This window comes from Mercenaria mercenaria, unplaced genomic scaffold (assembly GCF_021730395.1).
Source record: "Mercenaria mercenaria strain notata unplaced genomic scaffold, MADL_Memer_1 contig_3527, whole genome shotgun sequence".
Lineage (NCBI taxonomy): Eukaryota > Metazoa > Mollusca > Bivalvia > Venerida > Veneridae > Mercenaria > Mercenaria mercenaria.
In genome coordinates this window covers 1-16,080 of record NW_026461674.1, presented here as the reverse complement: position 1 = coordinate 16,080, position 16,080 = coordinate 1, and the positions used below count along the sequence as shown (strand labels likewise).

The following is a 16,080-nucleotide window of genomic DNA, read 5'->3' as shown; positions in this document are numbered from 1 at the left end:
TGTATTTTTGACTATTTCAGGGGCCATAACTCTAAAAAAATAGGGGGCCAAGCCTGATTAAAAATAGAAGGTGCCCATGTTCATATCATGATTAAGACTCATACAAGGTTTCACAAATCTATATCAAATACTTTTTGAGCTAGGCGTGTCACAAGGTGAAAATGTGCATTTTTGACTATTTCAGGGGCCATAACTCTAAAAATAGGGGGTTCAGCCAGACAAGCAATAGGTAGTGAGCAAGTTCACATCATGATAAAGCAATAATGCAAGGTTTCATCAATTTATTCAAATGCTTTTTGAGCTAGGCGCCTCACAAACCTCGAACAGACGGATGGATGGACGCACACGGATGGACAAGACCAAATCTATATGCACCCACCACTCATGGGGTGGTGGGGAGGGGCACAAAAAGCAACAAAAGCCTATATACCTAAGCTTTTTCTGTTATTCCTTGGTAATTTGGTAACAGAAGTTCGGATTCCAGTCACAAATATTAGCCTAGACTGAACAGTACTAGTAAGTCACCAACAGTTCTGTAATTCCAAATAAATCTGCAAAGAAACTGAAAAACAAGAGGGCCATAATGGCCCAATATCGCTCACCTGTTATCATTGCACTTAAGGACAAGAAGGTCCTAAGAAAAAATATCCAAAGGACAGGAACAAAAAAGGGAAGAAATTTAACCAAAAAGAAAACAAGAGGACCATGATGGTCCTGAATCGCTCACCTCTTCCCACATGATCCAGTTTTGAGTATGACATCGTTTTTTCTATTATTTGACATAGTGACCTAGTTTTTGAGCTCATGTGACCCAGTTTTGAACTTGACCTAGATATTATCAAGATAAAAATTCTGACCAATTTTCATGAAGATCCATTGAAAAATATGGTCTCTAGAGAGGTCACAAGGTTTTTCTATTATTTGACCTATTGATCTAGTTTTTAAGGCACGTGACCCAGTTTCAAACTTGACCTAGATATCATCAAGGTGAACATTCTGACCAATTTTCATGAAGATCCATTCAAGAGTATGGCCTCTAGAGAGGTCACAAGGTTTTTCTATTTCAAGACCTACTGACCTAGTTTTTGATCGCAGTTGACCCAGTTTCAAACTTGACCTAGATATCATCAAGATAAACATTCAGACCAACTTTCATACAGATCCCATGAAAAATATGGCCTCAAGAGAGGTCACAACGTTTTTTCATTATTTGACCTACTGACCTACTTTTTGATGGCACGTGACCCACTTTCAAACTTGACCTAGATATCATCAAGATGAACATTCTGACCAATTTTTATGGAGATCCATTCACAAGTATGACCTCTAGAGAGGTCACAAGGTTTTTCTATTTTTAGACCTACTGACCTAGTTTTTGACCGCACATGACCCTGTTTCGAACTTGACCTAGATATCATCAAGATGAACATTCAGACCAACTTTCATGAAGATCCATTGAAAAATATGGCCTTTAGAGAGGTCACAAGGTTTTTCTATTATTTGACCTACTGACCTAGTTTTTGACGGCACGTGACCCATTTTCAAACCTGACCTAGATATCATCAAGATAAACATTCAGACCAACTTTCATACAGATCCCATGAAAAATATGGCCTTTAGAGAGGTCACAAGGTTTATCTATTATCTGACCTACTGACCTAGTTTTTGATGGCACGTGACCCAGTTTCGAACATGACCTAGATATCATCAAGGTTAACGTTCTGACCAATTTTCATGAAGATCTTGTGAAATATATGGCCTCTAGAGAGGTCATAAGGTTTTTCTATTTTTAGACCAACTGACCTAGTTTTTGATGGCACGTGACCCAGTTTCGAACTTGACCTAGAATTTACCAAGATGAACATTCTGACCCATTTTCATAAAGATCCCATGAAAAATGTGACATCTAGAGATATCACAAGGAAAAGTTTACGCAGGGACGGACGCACGCATCGACGACGGACGACGGACACTGCGCGATCACAAAAGCTCACCTTGTCACTTCGTGACAGGTGAGCTAAAAAAATTTACAAGGTACATATATGTCCTCTGGCTTATTTTTAGCAAATTTATGAAGATTTCCCTATGCACAATCAAGTAACCCTGGGGCTGGGTCAATTTGACCCTGGGGGTCAAGATTTGAAAAACATTTGTACAGGTCCACTCGGCAATGCTACATGTCAAATATTTAAGATCTAGGCCTTCTGGGGTTTTTTAGAAAATTTTGAAGATTTTCTATGTACAATCAAGTTACCCCAGGGGGAGGAGCCAATTTGACCCCGGGGTCATGATTTGAACAAATTTTGTAGAAGTCTACTAGGCAATGCTACATGTCAAACATCTAAGATCTAGTCCTTCTGGTTAATTTTTAGAAAAATTTTGAAGATTTTCATAATGTAAAATCAAGTGACCCCTGGGGCGGGGTCAATTTTGACCCCAGGGATCATGATTTGAACAAATGTTGTAGAGGTCCACTAGGCCATGCTACAAGTGAAATATCTAAGCTCTAGGCCTTCTGGTTTATTTTTAGAAAGTTTTTAAAGATTTTCCTATGCAAAATCAAGTGACCCCTGGGGCCGGGTCATTTTTGACCCCGGGGTCATGATTTGAATAATTTTAGTAGAGGTCCACTAAGCAATGCTACATGTCAAATATCTAAGCTCTTGGGCTTCTGGTTTTTGAGAAAAAGATTTTTTAAGATTTTCCTATGTAAAATCAAGTGACCCCTGGGGCGGGGTCAGTTTTGACCCGGAGGTCATGATTTGAACAACTTTAGTAGAGGTCCACTAGGCAATGCTACATGTCAAATATCTAAGCTCTAGGGCTTCTGCTTTTTGAGAAGAAGATTTTTTAAGATTTTCCTATGTAAAATCAAGTGATTTGAACAAAATCGGTAGAGGTCCACTAGGCAATGCTTCACACCAAATATCTAAGCTCTAGGCTTCTGGTTTTTGAGAAGAAGATTTTTAAAGTTTTTCCTTCGGTTGCCATGGCAACCCGAGTTCTCCATGGAATTCAATTCTTTGAATAATTTTGAAAGGGGGCCACCCAAGGATCATTCCTGTGAAGTTTGGTGTAATTCCTCCCAGTGGTTTTCAAGAAGATTTTTTTACGAACTGTTGACGCACGAGGAACGACGGACATCAAGCGGTCTCAATAGCTCACCTTGTCACTTCGTGACAGGTGAGCTAAAAATATAATCTTGTCCAATGTATTTAGTCAAACCTGTCTTTAAAGACCCCCTTAGAGCCATTTATTTTTACAATATACAATATAACTTACTTGGTGTGGTCTCTCTGGAAAGGTGCTATTGTTCAGAGGTGGTATTCAGCACAGGTTTGACTGCAAGAATTGGTTTTATCTGAAACATGTTGAAGTATGTTAGGCTATTAAACTTTACTCAGATATATTTGGATGAGTACTCTTCTGAAAAGTCATACTGGACAAGCCGATATATATTTACAGTTACATACTCAACAATGTTGAAATAACTTCAACTTTCATCTGTTCTTATTTTTCTTATAAAGTAGATTAAGAACAAGTAAATTCAGTGTAAATTTACATCCCCAGCTAAATAAGTTGTTTTGTGAAAGTATAATTTAGAAGATATTTCATTTCAATATATACAGAGTATATGTACAAAAGTATCGTGAAACAGTTTGTTGGCTCTTATTTGCTACAAAATCAAGTGGAAAAACTCTGTTCTATAGATTGCCTCACAGCAAGGGCCGCTCAAAAGCAGGATTCTGCCAAGGGTCAATAATGGTGGGGACACTTTATCCAAATTTCTCTACACCCTTGGTGGTATGATTATGTGTTGCATTTTCTGTTTTGGAGACAATTAATGTTGAATGGTCAATAGATTTAACATAATCAATGGACTCACTTTTAATTTCACTTGCCAAGACAGTGGAGAACAGTTAACCATCAAGTCTGTGTGGTCTGTGGGGCTTTTTATGAAACAATATGAAGTACTAGGCTGTTTATCATTAGACTGAAAGTTTCTCTTGTCTGCAAACACAGAAACATAGCTTTAAACAGTTAACTGTTGATCAAAATGTCATTTTTGCGGGAAACTCTTCTATTCAGAAATGGAAGAAGAACAAGGTCAGAATGATTCGTTACTCAGTTCAGGTTGTCTCAAAATTTGTCCCCAAAATTTTTGTAACGTGACAACTGACACTTCTTAACAAATTTTATTGCGACATTCATACTTTTTACTTGAGATTATCACGTATCGCTGCCTCAGCAGAACCTTGAACCTCTACAGAGCTTATGTTCATTTTTTTACAAAGCGACAGTAAATAAAATTTACCTTTATAGTTAATAATTTCATGAAGATCCATCAACTGATTACCTTTTGTGGAAACTATGAAGTTTATAACAATCTAAGAGCAAATTAGATCTATAACTCCTCAGTTATTGATGAAATTCTGAAGATCAATAAGTCAGACTGTTTCGTTTTTTCAAGTTGAATATGCTGATCATTCTCAAAAAATATATATAAATGGAAGTAATTTAATTGACTCAGTTGTAGTTTTTCACTTTCTCTTGCACTGTATATATATTGACATATCCGAATATGTGCTGTATGAAATACACTAGTTTCGGATATGACCTACTTTCGTCAAGAGTGGTTGTATTTTCGTAAGAACGTTTTACAGTTACAATTTTGATTGAAATACCCGACTCTCTGCTTAGTGAAGCTGGTGGCACAGACAATATTACATGTTAAACATGTTCTACTACTTAAAGCATGGATCTGTTTGTTGCTGTTTTCAACTGAATGGATTTCCCACGACCGATTTTGTTATAATAATTAATACCAATCAAATGGGCATACAATCAATGCGTACATAATTAAACTTTTTTAATTGATTTGAACTGATCTGAGTTAAAAGTACACTTACTTTTGTGTTTAGAATTATGAAAAGATGGAGTTTACACTGACAGTAAAATTGATCTTGATCTCAATTTCGAAGCCTTCCGGTCGCAATAACTCATCATTTTCTTCTCAATTCCCGGCAAATATGTCTTACAATGTAAATGTCTCAGGTAGTGTTTTGAAATTTATAACTTTGCTTGAATATTTTGATTTTAGTTATTTATTACTTAGATATACAGTAGTATATTTATTTATTTACTTAACCTAATGTATTAAAAATTCTTGTTTCCATACTCTTAAACAAACAGTACTTATTACCTTTGTCTTTTAAGATGTACTGTCTGCGCTTAATTCATAACAATTATGATAGATTTTATATGTAAAATGTGTAACTTAACATGTTGATTTCTATGTATGAATATGTCAATCAAAAGCTATACATAGCTTACGTATGTTTATAATGTTGTTTTATCTACCAACAATAAATAAATATTGACTTGATTTGAACTTTTACATTAAAGCATTTATGTTGAGTTGTGTTATCGGCCTTTCCCTTAGCTCAAATCTCCGCAAAATATGCCAAAATACACATATTTTCTGCACAAAATTCTATGCATTCGATGCGTAGAAATTGCGGAGTATTGGAACGTGGAGATTTTCGTTTTTTGCAGAGAAAATGCAGAGAAATGTACACTTCGCATTGCCCTGGAAAAAATGCAGAAAGCAGAGTACTGGAACATCTCCCCATTCAAAACTCTGCAAGACTTTCGAAATTGTTCTGCAGAGTTACATTTATTTGCGGAGAAAAACGAGGAAAGCGGAGTATTAGAACATCTCCGCATTCAAAACTCCACAAGACTTCCGAAATTGTTCCGCATGCAGAGTTACATATATTTGCCGGAAAAAAAGCAGAAATTGGAGTATTAATTTGGAACATCTCCGCATTCAAAGCTCCGAAATTGTTCCTCATGCAAAGTCACTGAGTGGAAAAAATAATCTGCAAATGGTAATTTCTGGTACAATATGCAGACTAATAAATGAATGCACAATATTATGAATTGTGACATTAAAACCTTACAAAATACAAATGAATGCATAATTAATAGTGCGCATTGTGCAAACTGTAAGATGACTCCATTACTGAAACACCTTTTAAAATTTATTTCACGGAGAAGCTAAAATATTTTCATTCCAAAATATCACAAGCTTTACATTTGAATGAGTCTGATGATGGACATGGGGTGGTCACAATAGCTTAATTGCCATAAACACTTTGCGCTTATGTGAGCTGAAACAGTCGAAGGTCTTTTAAATTGTATTCTTTATTCAAATTTAGTTAAAAATATTTTCACACACAAGCTCATGCAGTTGATCATATAAATCCCTGATATATAATTAATTAAAGCATTGAATGAATTTATAGTAATAATTTTGAAACAGGACATTAACCTGATGACAAGTACAGTAGACCGAGTTAAATTTTAAAGCCACAATAAACCTCAAACACAGGATTACATTGTGAAAAATTCCAGCTAAACAAATGCAATATGCTGCTTTGTAAAACTAAGTTCTCATTCTCAATGTCAAAACAATGCGAATGCTTCCGATCATAGTTGCCGTGAATTTTGTAAAATTGGTCAAATTACACAATTTAAACAATCAGATTGTAAATTTTATAAAAACGAAAACAGCAATTCAGTGCATTTATAAAACAAGAGCTGTCAGTGGACAGCGCGCTCGACTATTCTCAGTGCTTGATAATATAAGCAATGAGTAAAACTTTAACATTCTAAGTTGAAAAGGGGCCATAATTCAGTCAAAATGCTTGATAGAGTTGCCTCCTCCTTTTTACAGACTGGGGTCATGATGGTAAACAAGTATGTAAAACATGAAAGCAATATCTCAATGGACTTTGAAAATATTTGGGGTGGTATGCAAACTTTAACATTTATTCCAAGTCGAAAAGGGGCCATAATTCAGTCAAAATGCTTGACAGAGTTGCCTCCTCCTTTTTACAGACTGGGGTCATGATGGTAAACAAGTATGCAAAATATGAAAGCAATATCTCAATGGACTTTGAAAATATTTGGGGTGGTACGCAAACTTTAACATTTGTGTGACGCTAACGCTCACACTAACGCTCACGCCTATGCCGGGGCGAGTAGGATAGCTCCCCTATTCTTCAAATAGTCGAGCTAAAAAGTAATTGCACAGAAAGCAGGGGTGGCGAAATCTGATTTTTACTTGCTTGTCCGTTTTTGTCAATTGCTATTTTGTACTTGTCCGTATGATAGTTATATAGTAAATTCTGGTCAAATTTCACCTTATTGTCTATACAAGCTTTGGGACAACCTGGGCAATTACAGACAATTGAATTTGCCACTCCTGAACAGTACTTAATACAGATTTTTGTTTATGACTTGTAATCACACTTAATTATGATGTAGATGGTACTGCTGCTTTAGTTTGGCTGATTCAAACTGTTTAATTGTCAGATTTATTTATCTTGCTTGATGACAATGGTTTAAAAAGTTCTGCGAGTTTTCTGTTGATCCTTCCCGGATTTATGTTGACATTTGGGAACATCTCCAGCACTACGTCTGAAAACAAATAAAATTTGTGAAAATTAGTGCCGTCTAGATCATCAGAATATTGCAGTGATTTTTTTCTTTCAGTTTAAAAGCTTTTTTTTTTTTTCATCCGACCCAACAACTGGGCTACAAGGTTTTACAGTGAAAAGAATGAAAAGAAATAAGTTTTTATACTGAGTGAAAACTTTATAGCACTTGTTTTTCTCCTTTGGAACAGGCGGTCTTTCACAACTAGAAACATCTTAGACACCTTATCAAAATCACTGGGATTCGTTACGTGATGATAGAGATTTAAATTTTTTTTTTTTTCAAAAGAAACTCAAGAACTTACGTAAAAAACATCATACATAAAACATATTATAAAAAGAGACAAGGGGGATAGCATGGTGGATAAAAGATTTCAATTTTGACCAATATGTTCTTGTACCCCATGCTATCGCGCAACATTTTGGTAAAATCCAAGTCATAACTACTGAACTACACGAAGAAGGATGATTCTAACAGAAATGTATACTTTTCCACTTTCAAATGTACCACAAAGTCGTAAATTATGATTTTTTATATGCTGACACAGCCGTGTTTACAACCTGTACATGATTGTGTAAAAGACTGACACGGTGTAAACTGCAAAAAGTAACTGTAGAACTTGGTGAAACAAGTTATGATTCATAAGAATGTTAATTCATGCAAACATATACACACCTCGGAAAGCTCTATCGGAGAGGAATGTGTATTTTATTCATAACTGACAAATTTTCTTCTTTTCCGGCCATGACACAAAAATGCGTGAGCGCCCAGCATCTTCCCCAACTCCTAAAAAAAGCCCTGAACTTTGACCCTAGAACTAGGGACTTGTTTCTTGTACATGACACTCTGTCTAATTATGGTGGTGAACATTTGTCCAAAGTAACTGTACATCAAAATCCCTCCATACATGAAGAAATGCTCCGGATGAAGTTGTCATTCTTGTATGTGATCTTTGACCTGTAAGTGTGACTTTGACCTTAGACCTAGGAGCCTTGTTTTTGCACATAACACTGTGTCTCATGATGGTGAACAAATGTTCCAAGTTACATCAAAATCCCTTCATGCATGATGAAGAATTGCTCGGGACTAAGTTGTCATTCTTGTATCTGACCTTTGACCTTGAACTGTGACACTGACCTTATACCTAGTGGCCAGGTTCTTGCGCATGACACTCGAGTCTCATTAATTATGAACAATTGTGCCAAGTTACATCAAAATGCCTCAATGCATGAACAGGGTTCAAATTTAGACAAGCATACAAGCTAAATGCTAGTGGAAGTTTAAAATAGCTGGTGGCCTTGAAATGTACTAGCTAATTTCAGCCAATAATATAACAAACAAATGTCTTCAGAGCTTTAATAAAGTTTGTTTTGCAGGTACACAGTTTTCTTCATGAAAGGAATACTATCATTTATGTTTATGATATTTTATTGTTCAACAAAACTCATGCATGATTGTAGCTTGCAGTAAGTTAACATGAAAGGTCTTGACTTAAAGGCACTGACCTCCAGATTTAGCTAAAAATAATCTTTCTTTTAAATTGAAGTCTGATCATACTATGAACATTAGAATATGAGGGTTTTTTTCTAAAATAGTTTAAAAAATTCAAATAAACAAGGGCTGTCTCCGTAGGATGACACATGCCCCCAATGGCACTTTGAATGAATAGTTATGGCCGATGTTAGAGTTTAGGACCTTTGACTTACGGACCTGGGTCTTGGGCGTGACACGTCGTCTTACTGTGCCACACATTCATGCGTAATTATTTTAAAATCCATGCATGAATGACAAAGATACGCCCATCAATGCACTATCATGAAATATGACCTTTAACGTCTAAGTGTGACCTTGATCTTTGAGCTACAGACCTGGGTCTTGCGCATGACACGTCGTCTTACTGTGGTACACATTCATACCCAATAATTTTAAAATCCATGCATGAATGACAAAGATATGAACCGGACACGCCCATCAATGCACTATCATGAAATATGACCTTTAACGTCTAAGTGTGACCTTGACCTTTGAGCTACAGACCTGGGTTCTGCGCGCGACACGTCGTCTTACTGTGCCACACATTTATGCATAGTTACTTGAAAATCCATCCATGGATGACAAAGATATGGACCGGACACGCCCATCAATGCACTATCATGAAAAATGACCTTTAACGTCTAAGTGTGACCTTGACCTTTGAGCTACGGACTTGGGTCTTGCGCGTGACACGTCGTCTTACTGTGGTACACATTCATGCCAAGTTATTTGAAAATCCATCCATGGATGACAAAGATATGGACCGGACACGAAAAATGCGGACAGACCGACAGACAGACGGACGGTTCAAAAAAAATATGCCTCCTTTTGGGGCATAAAAAAAAAAGATGACCGCATCAAGAAACGAACCTCCAACCAACGCGGCAATAATATCCCGTCATTGTAACCAACAGCGCTATAGCTGAAGTAGTGAATTATGACTGCAAAATATAGATATTTATAATAATGACAGTTTACCTGGAGTAAAGAGTTACAAACACTTTTCGATTTTTCATCGTTAAAAGTTGTAGAAAAAGCAAATTCTTATATGTTTCGTAACATAAAGTCTGTTAGTAATTAAGTTTTAAAGCCTTCTTAAGAAATAAAACATTTATTTAAAAAAAAATTAATTATTCTGTTGTCAAACAATCTGGAGGCCAGTCCCTTTAAGCTTGTAAGTGGACAAAAATGGCACTCGTAGCTATTTTAAGCTAATAGAAAATATATTTTTGTTTGCAATTGGCTACTTACAGAGATCAATCAGTAAGTTCTGCCCAGTAAAATATAAATAAAGTAATTAAATATTATTAAGATAACTTCAGCTGGTAGCTTTTCATTTTAGTTAGTGAACAAAAAGGGCACTAGCTAATTTCAGCTAGTACAAACTATTGCTAAATTTGACCCCTGATGAAGAAGAAATACTCCAGACAAAGTAGTTGTCAGTAGTTGTATCTGAGTGACCTTTCGCCTCTAAGTGAATTTAGACCTAGGGACCTGGTTCTTGTATATGATACTCCATCTCATGATGGCGAACAATCGTCTCTTCATGTACAAAGAAGAAACGCTCCGGACAAAGTAGTCATTCTAAAAATGTATCCTAATAGCTCATCATGAGCACTTCGCTCTCTGGTGAGCTAAAAAACACAATACACATGCACTTACCAAGTTCTTGTTTTCAACTTTTATTGCTGCAACAGTCTTGTAGTCTGTATGGAGAGCCGTAAGTTGAGCCTTAGACTTTAATATGTTCCTTACAGATGTCTTCAAAGCTCTTTGTTGCTGCCAAATCTGATGCATCATTTATTAGCCAAATCTTGGCTCATATGTGTTGCTTCTGTGCATCGAGATCTGCAATAATGATTTAATTTATCATTAATATCGAAACTACACGAAACCTTGAAATGATGTGTCAGTCAAAACTTTGATGATAATATTAAAGTATTATTAATTAACAAACTGTGTAATATACATCCATGTAACAATAATCAGTTAATCTACCAACTGAACTAACCCAATACGAGAACCCCTACAATAGCATATTATGCTATGAATAATAATCTGTCTGTCAAGACCCGGTTACCGGACCTCTAGGCAACACCTACAGGGCTGGCTAGAGGTAATCAATATGAATTTAAAATACTTAGAGAATTGTATTTACACAAAGGAGAATATGTAAATATATTTAAAATCAGGAGATGATTTCAACTGTTTCTGTTTGCTCTCGTATTTTTCTTATTGTTTGAAATACATCTAAATACGTTTTAAAGACAAAGAATCTATAGTATGGTAAACAATTTTTTAATCCCTAGAAAAATAACATCACAAATTCGATAGATATATAATAAATATCAATTTGTATGCCATAATCGGAAGCTTTTATCAAATTCTTCTTTTTCTCTGGATTGATAAATTAAAATTATATTCTTAATGTTTTCTTTAATATTGAAGACATGCAATTAGACTGTGGTCATGATTTGTTGGATTCGTTTTACTGCTTTCAATCTTGGGTAAATAAATAACGACAACTACCAGAAATCACTGTTAAAAATTTCATATTCAATTCATATGCCTCGATCCCAAGTGAGATTATAAATAAACTTATAATTTACAAAAACAAGAGGACCATGATGGTCCTGAATCGCTCACCTGTCCCCATATTAACTGAGTATGAGGTAGTTTTTTCTATTATTTGACATAGTGACCTAGTTTTAGAGCTCATGTGACCTAGTTCTGAACTTGACCTAGATATCATAAAGATAAAAATTCTGACCAATTTTCATGAAGATCCATTGAAAAATATGGCCTCTCGAGAGGTCACAAGGTTTTTCTATTATTTGACATAATGACCTAGTTTATGAAGGCATGTGACCCAGTTTTGTACTTGACAAAGATATCATCAAGGTGAACATTCTGACCAATTTTCATGAAGATCCATTGAAAAATATGCCCTCCAGAGAGGTCACAAGGTTTTACTATGTTTAGACCTAGTGACCTAGTTTTTGATTGCAGTTGACCTGGCTTCAAACTTGACCTAGATATCATCAAGATGAACATTCAGACCAACTTTCACACAGATCCCATGAAAAATATGGCCTCTAGAGTGGTCACAAGTTTTTTCTATTATTTGAACTACTGACCTAGTTTTTGACCACATGTGACCCAGTTTCAACCTTGACCTAGATATTATCAAGATGAACATTCTGACCAATTTTCATGCAGATCCCATGAAAAATATGGCCTCTAGAGAGGTCACAAGGTTTTTCTATTATCTGACCTACTGACCTAGTTTTTGACCACACGTAACCCAATTTTGAACTTGACCTAGATATCATCAAGACGAACATTCTGACCATGCTTCATGCAGACCCCATGAAAAATATGGCCTCTAGAGAGGTCATGAGGTTTTTCTATTATCTGACCTAATGACCTAGTTTTGGAACGCACGTGACCCAGTTTCAAATCTGATTTAGATATCCTCAAGGTAAACATTCTGACCAATTTTCATGATGATCCATTGAAAAATATGGCCTCTAGGGAGGTCACAAGGATTTTCTATTTTTAGACCTACTGACCTAGTTTTAGACCGCAGTTGACCCAGTTTCAAATTCGACCTAGATATCATGAAGATGAACATTCTGACCAATTTTCATGCAGATCCCATAAAAAATATGGCCTCTACAGAGGTCACAAGGTTTTTCTATTATTTGACCTACTGACCTAGTTTTGGACCGGATGTGATCCAGTTTCAAATTCGACCTAGATATCATCAAGATGAACATTCTGACCAATTTTCATGCAGATCCCATGAAAAATATGACCTCTAGAGAGGTCACAAGGATTTTCTATTTTTTGACCTACTGACCTAGTTTTTGACCGCAGTTGACCTGGCTTCAAAACTAACCTAGATATCATCAAGATGAACATTCTGACCAATTTCCATGCAGATCCCATGAAAAATACGGCCTCTACAGAGGTCACAAGGTTTTTCTATTATTTGACCTACTGACCTAGTTTTTGACCGCATGTGACCCAGTTTTGAACTTGACCTAGATATCATCAAGATGAACATTCTGACCAATTTTCATGCAGATCCCATGAAAAATATGACCTCTAGAGAGGTAACAAGGATTTTCTATTATTTGACCTACGGACCTAGTTTTTGATCGCAGTTGACCCAGTTTCGAACTTGACCTAGATATCATAAAGGTGAACATTCTGACCAACTTTCATGAAGATCCATTGAAAAATATGGCCTCTAGGGAGGTCATAAGGATTTTCTATTTTTTGACCTACTGACCTAGTTTTGGACCGCACGTGACCCAGTTTCGAACTTGACCTAGATATCATCCAGATGAACATTCTGACCAACTTTAATAAAGATCCATGAAAAATGTGACCTCTAGAGTGGTCACAAGCAAAAGTTTACGCACGCACGGACAACGGACGCTGCGCGATCACAAAAGCTCACCTTGTCACTATGTGACAGGTGAGCTAAAAATGTAATAACCGCAATGTTATGACAACTAATCATAACTTTTACCAGCAATTACCTTATCCTTAGGAATACAGTACATATAATTGTACATAATAAATATTGATTACCAGACCTCTATCCGGTTCTAGAGGTCCAGTTACCCCTAGCCACTTCCAATTTAAATAATATCTACGTCCCTGTGAGGGGTTTGACATTAACAGAAGACAGATAAAACCCACAGCCACCCAAACGCTAGACAGGACACTCTGTCTACTGAGCTAGCCGGTCAGTCACATCTCTAGTCGAATTAACCCGACCTACACAGTTTGTTTTATATTGTGACTATCAAAAAATGGCTGCAAATGTCAGAAATTAAAAAGCAACCACTCAGTGACAGTAAGTTTGTCTAGACACATCTCAAGACTCCATGCATGGATGCCCCCAATTTTCTCGTTGGTGGTGGGGTGGTCAAAACACTAACATCATATATCACCACAACAGTTTAATCATTTGAACAGAAGCCATGACACTTCCCTGAAAATAATAAACAAGTAACATTAAAGAATTTTTATAAAATCTAAGTAACGTACCCATGATGATAAACAGAAGTTGTTCCTGGTCTTAATTTTCCACACTAAACATTTTCTCTGGACTTCTTTTCCAACATCGGGCATGTTTTACTTCGGGAATTAATTCACAAGATTTCTCGGCGCCAATTTCTCAACGATTATCTTTTGGTCAGCGTGATATGCAGACTACATTACAGTAACAAACATCTTCCTTCCTCTCAATCCAAAAACAGGGCAACTACTTTGACAACCAATAGAAATACTTGAAATAGTTTGCCTAACCAATCAAATATGTCATTAAAATTTTTTTTATTTTTATACAATATACATCGATCTCCTGATTGGCTGAGGTACCTTGGTAAACAAACATGGCGGTGATTGTGCGATACATGTCCTGCTTTCTCATGAAAATTATGTTTATTTGAAATAAATACAGCCGTACAGGCAGTTAAATATATGTCGCTACATTTAAATGGTATAGTTTTACTGTTCTTCATTTTTTTTTAATGTGAAGTGGACAAAAGTCCTAAAAAAGCGTGTAAAATGATGTCTTACAGTTCATTCGTCCCCAGTCAACTCGTTTCCATTTGGATAGTTCGTGTCCAAGTAATTATTAATACCCATAACATTCATGATTAAAGTTCAAGCTTAATGCCCCGTAGACAACTGTTTCTTATACAAAGATTATTCGTCAGTTAAAAAGAAACAGAGTGGCAATTTTTAGTGGCAATTAACCATAGCTTTTCCAAGTCAATCAACTTATACGTTACACAGTCAGGGCTCTCGTTTGCTTTTTGGGACTGGAGCCAGGGTCCAAGCAAGGGGGAAATTTCGCATGATTTTTCAAAAAAATTCTTTTGAGGGGGAATTTTAAAGGCGAAAAGAAATGCAAACAAATATAAACATTCTTTTCAATTTTGCTGACCCAAACCTGAATTCTGTTAATTATAAACACTGCTGTATGAATTATGCCAATTATAAACAACCTTATTCAGGCATCACACTTTGTATTTTTTTCTCTGATCCACTGAATTTTCAGAAACAATAAAATTTTAAGGCCAACAAGTCAACTCCATAGCGCTTAGCACTGATGTTCTTGGACTCAAGGGGGGAATTTTTTTTAAATAGGGGGAAAAAAACATACTATTTTGAGGGGGGAATGGGGCCGATATTCGGCCCCAAACTTTGCCACGAGAGCCCTGACAGTGATTGTATATTTGATTACCAGACCTCTAGACTTTCGCTCAAGGGATTTTGGTGAGTTACCACATCAATCTGTCCATAAACATGATAAATATATGTAATTATGACTGTTGAATTTTCTATTTTTTAGTTGACTATTTGAAGAACTATTACTAATAATTCTTCAAATAGTCAACTAAACAAGAGGGCCAAGATGGCCCTAGGTCGCTCACCTGAGAAACACACCATAACAGTGTAAACATGTTTCACTTTAGGTGATTTCAATAAAAAAAATATTCTGACCAATTATCATTAAAATTGGAGCAAAAACCTTGAGTATAAACAAGTATTTTCTTTGATTTGACCTAGTGACCTGGTTTTTGACCCCAGGTGACCCATAATCGAACTTGACCTAGATTTCATCAAGGCTATCATTCTGACCAAATTTCATGAAGATCAATTGAAAATACAGCCTCTATCGCATATACAAGGTTTTCCTTTGATTTGACCTAGTGACCTAGTTTTGACCCCAGACAACCCATATTCGAACTTGACCTAGATTTTATCAAGACAACCATTCTGACTACATTTTATGAAAATCCAGTGTAAAATGCAGTCCTTATTGCATACACATGGTTTTGTCTCGATTTGACCTAGTGACCTAGTTTTTCAACAAAGATGAACCATATTCGAACTTGACCTAGATTTCATCTAGGCAATTATTCTGACCAAATTTCATGGAGATCAGTTGAAAAATACAGCCTCTATAACATACACAAGGTTTTCCTTTGATTTGACCTAGTGACCTTCTTTTAGATC

General features: G+C 36.1%; 1 long non-coding RNA gene across 5 annotated transcripts in view; it reads right to left on the bottom strand.

Moving 5' to 3' along the window:
* Positions 1–3,378, bottom strand: part of LOC128553142 (uncharacterized) — a 38,214-nt gene extending 34,836 nt beyond the window's left edge. For 4 of the 5 annotated variants that reach the window (XR_008369268.1, XR_008369269.1, XR_008369270.1 and 1 more), the window contains exon 1: positions 3,283–3,378. This is a non-coding gene — a long non-coding RNA (uncharacterized LOC128553142). Of the gene's footprint in view, positions 1–430; positions 563–3,282 lie in introns of all 5 variants that reach the window. The other variant, XR_008369272.1, reaches the window with a different exon arrangement.
* Positions 3,379–16,080: the final 12,702 nt, after the last annotated feature.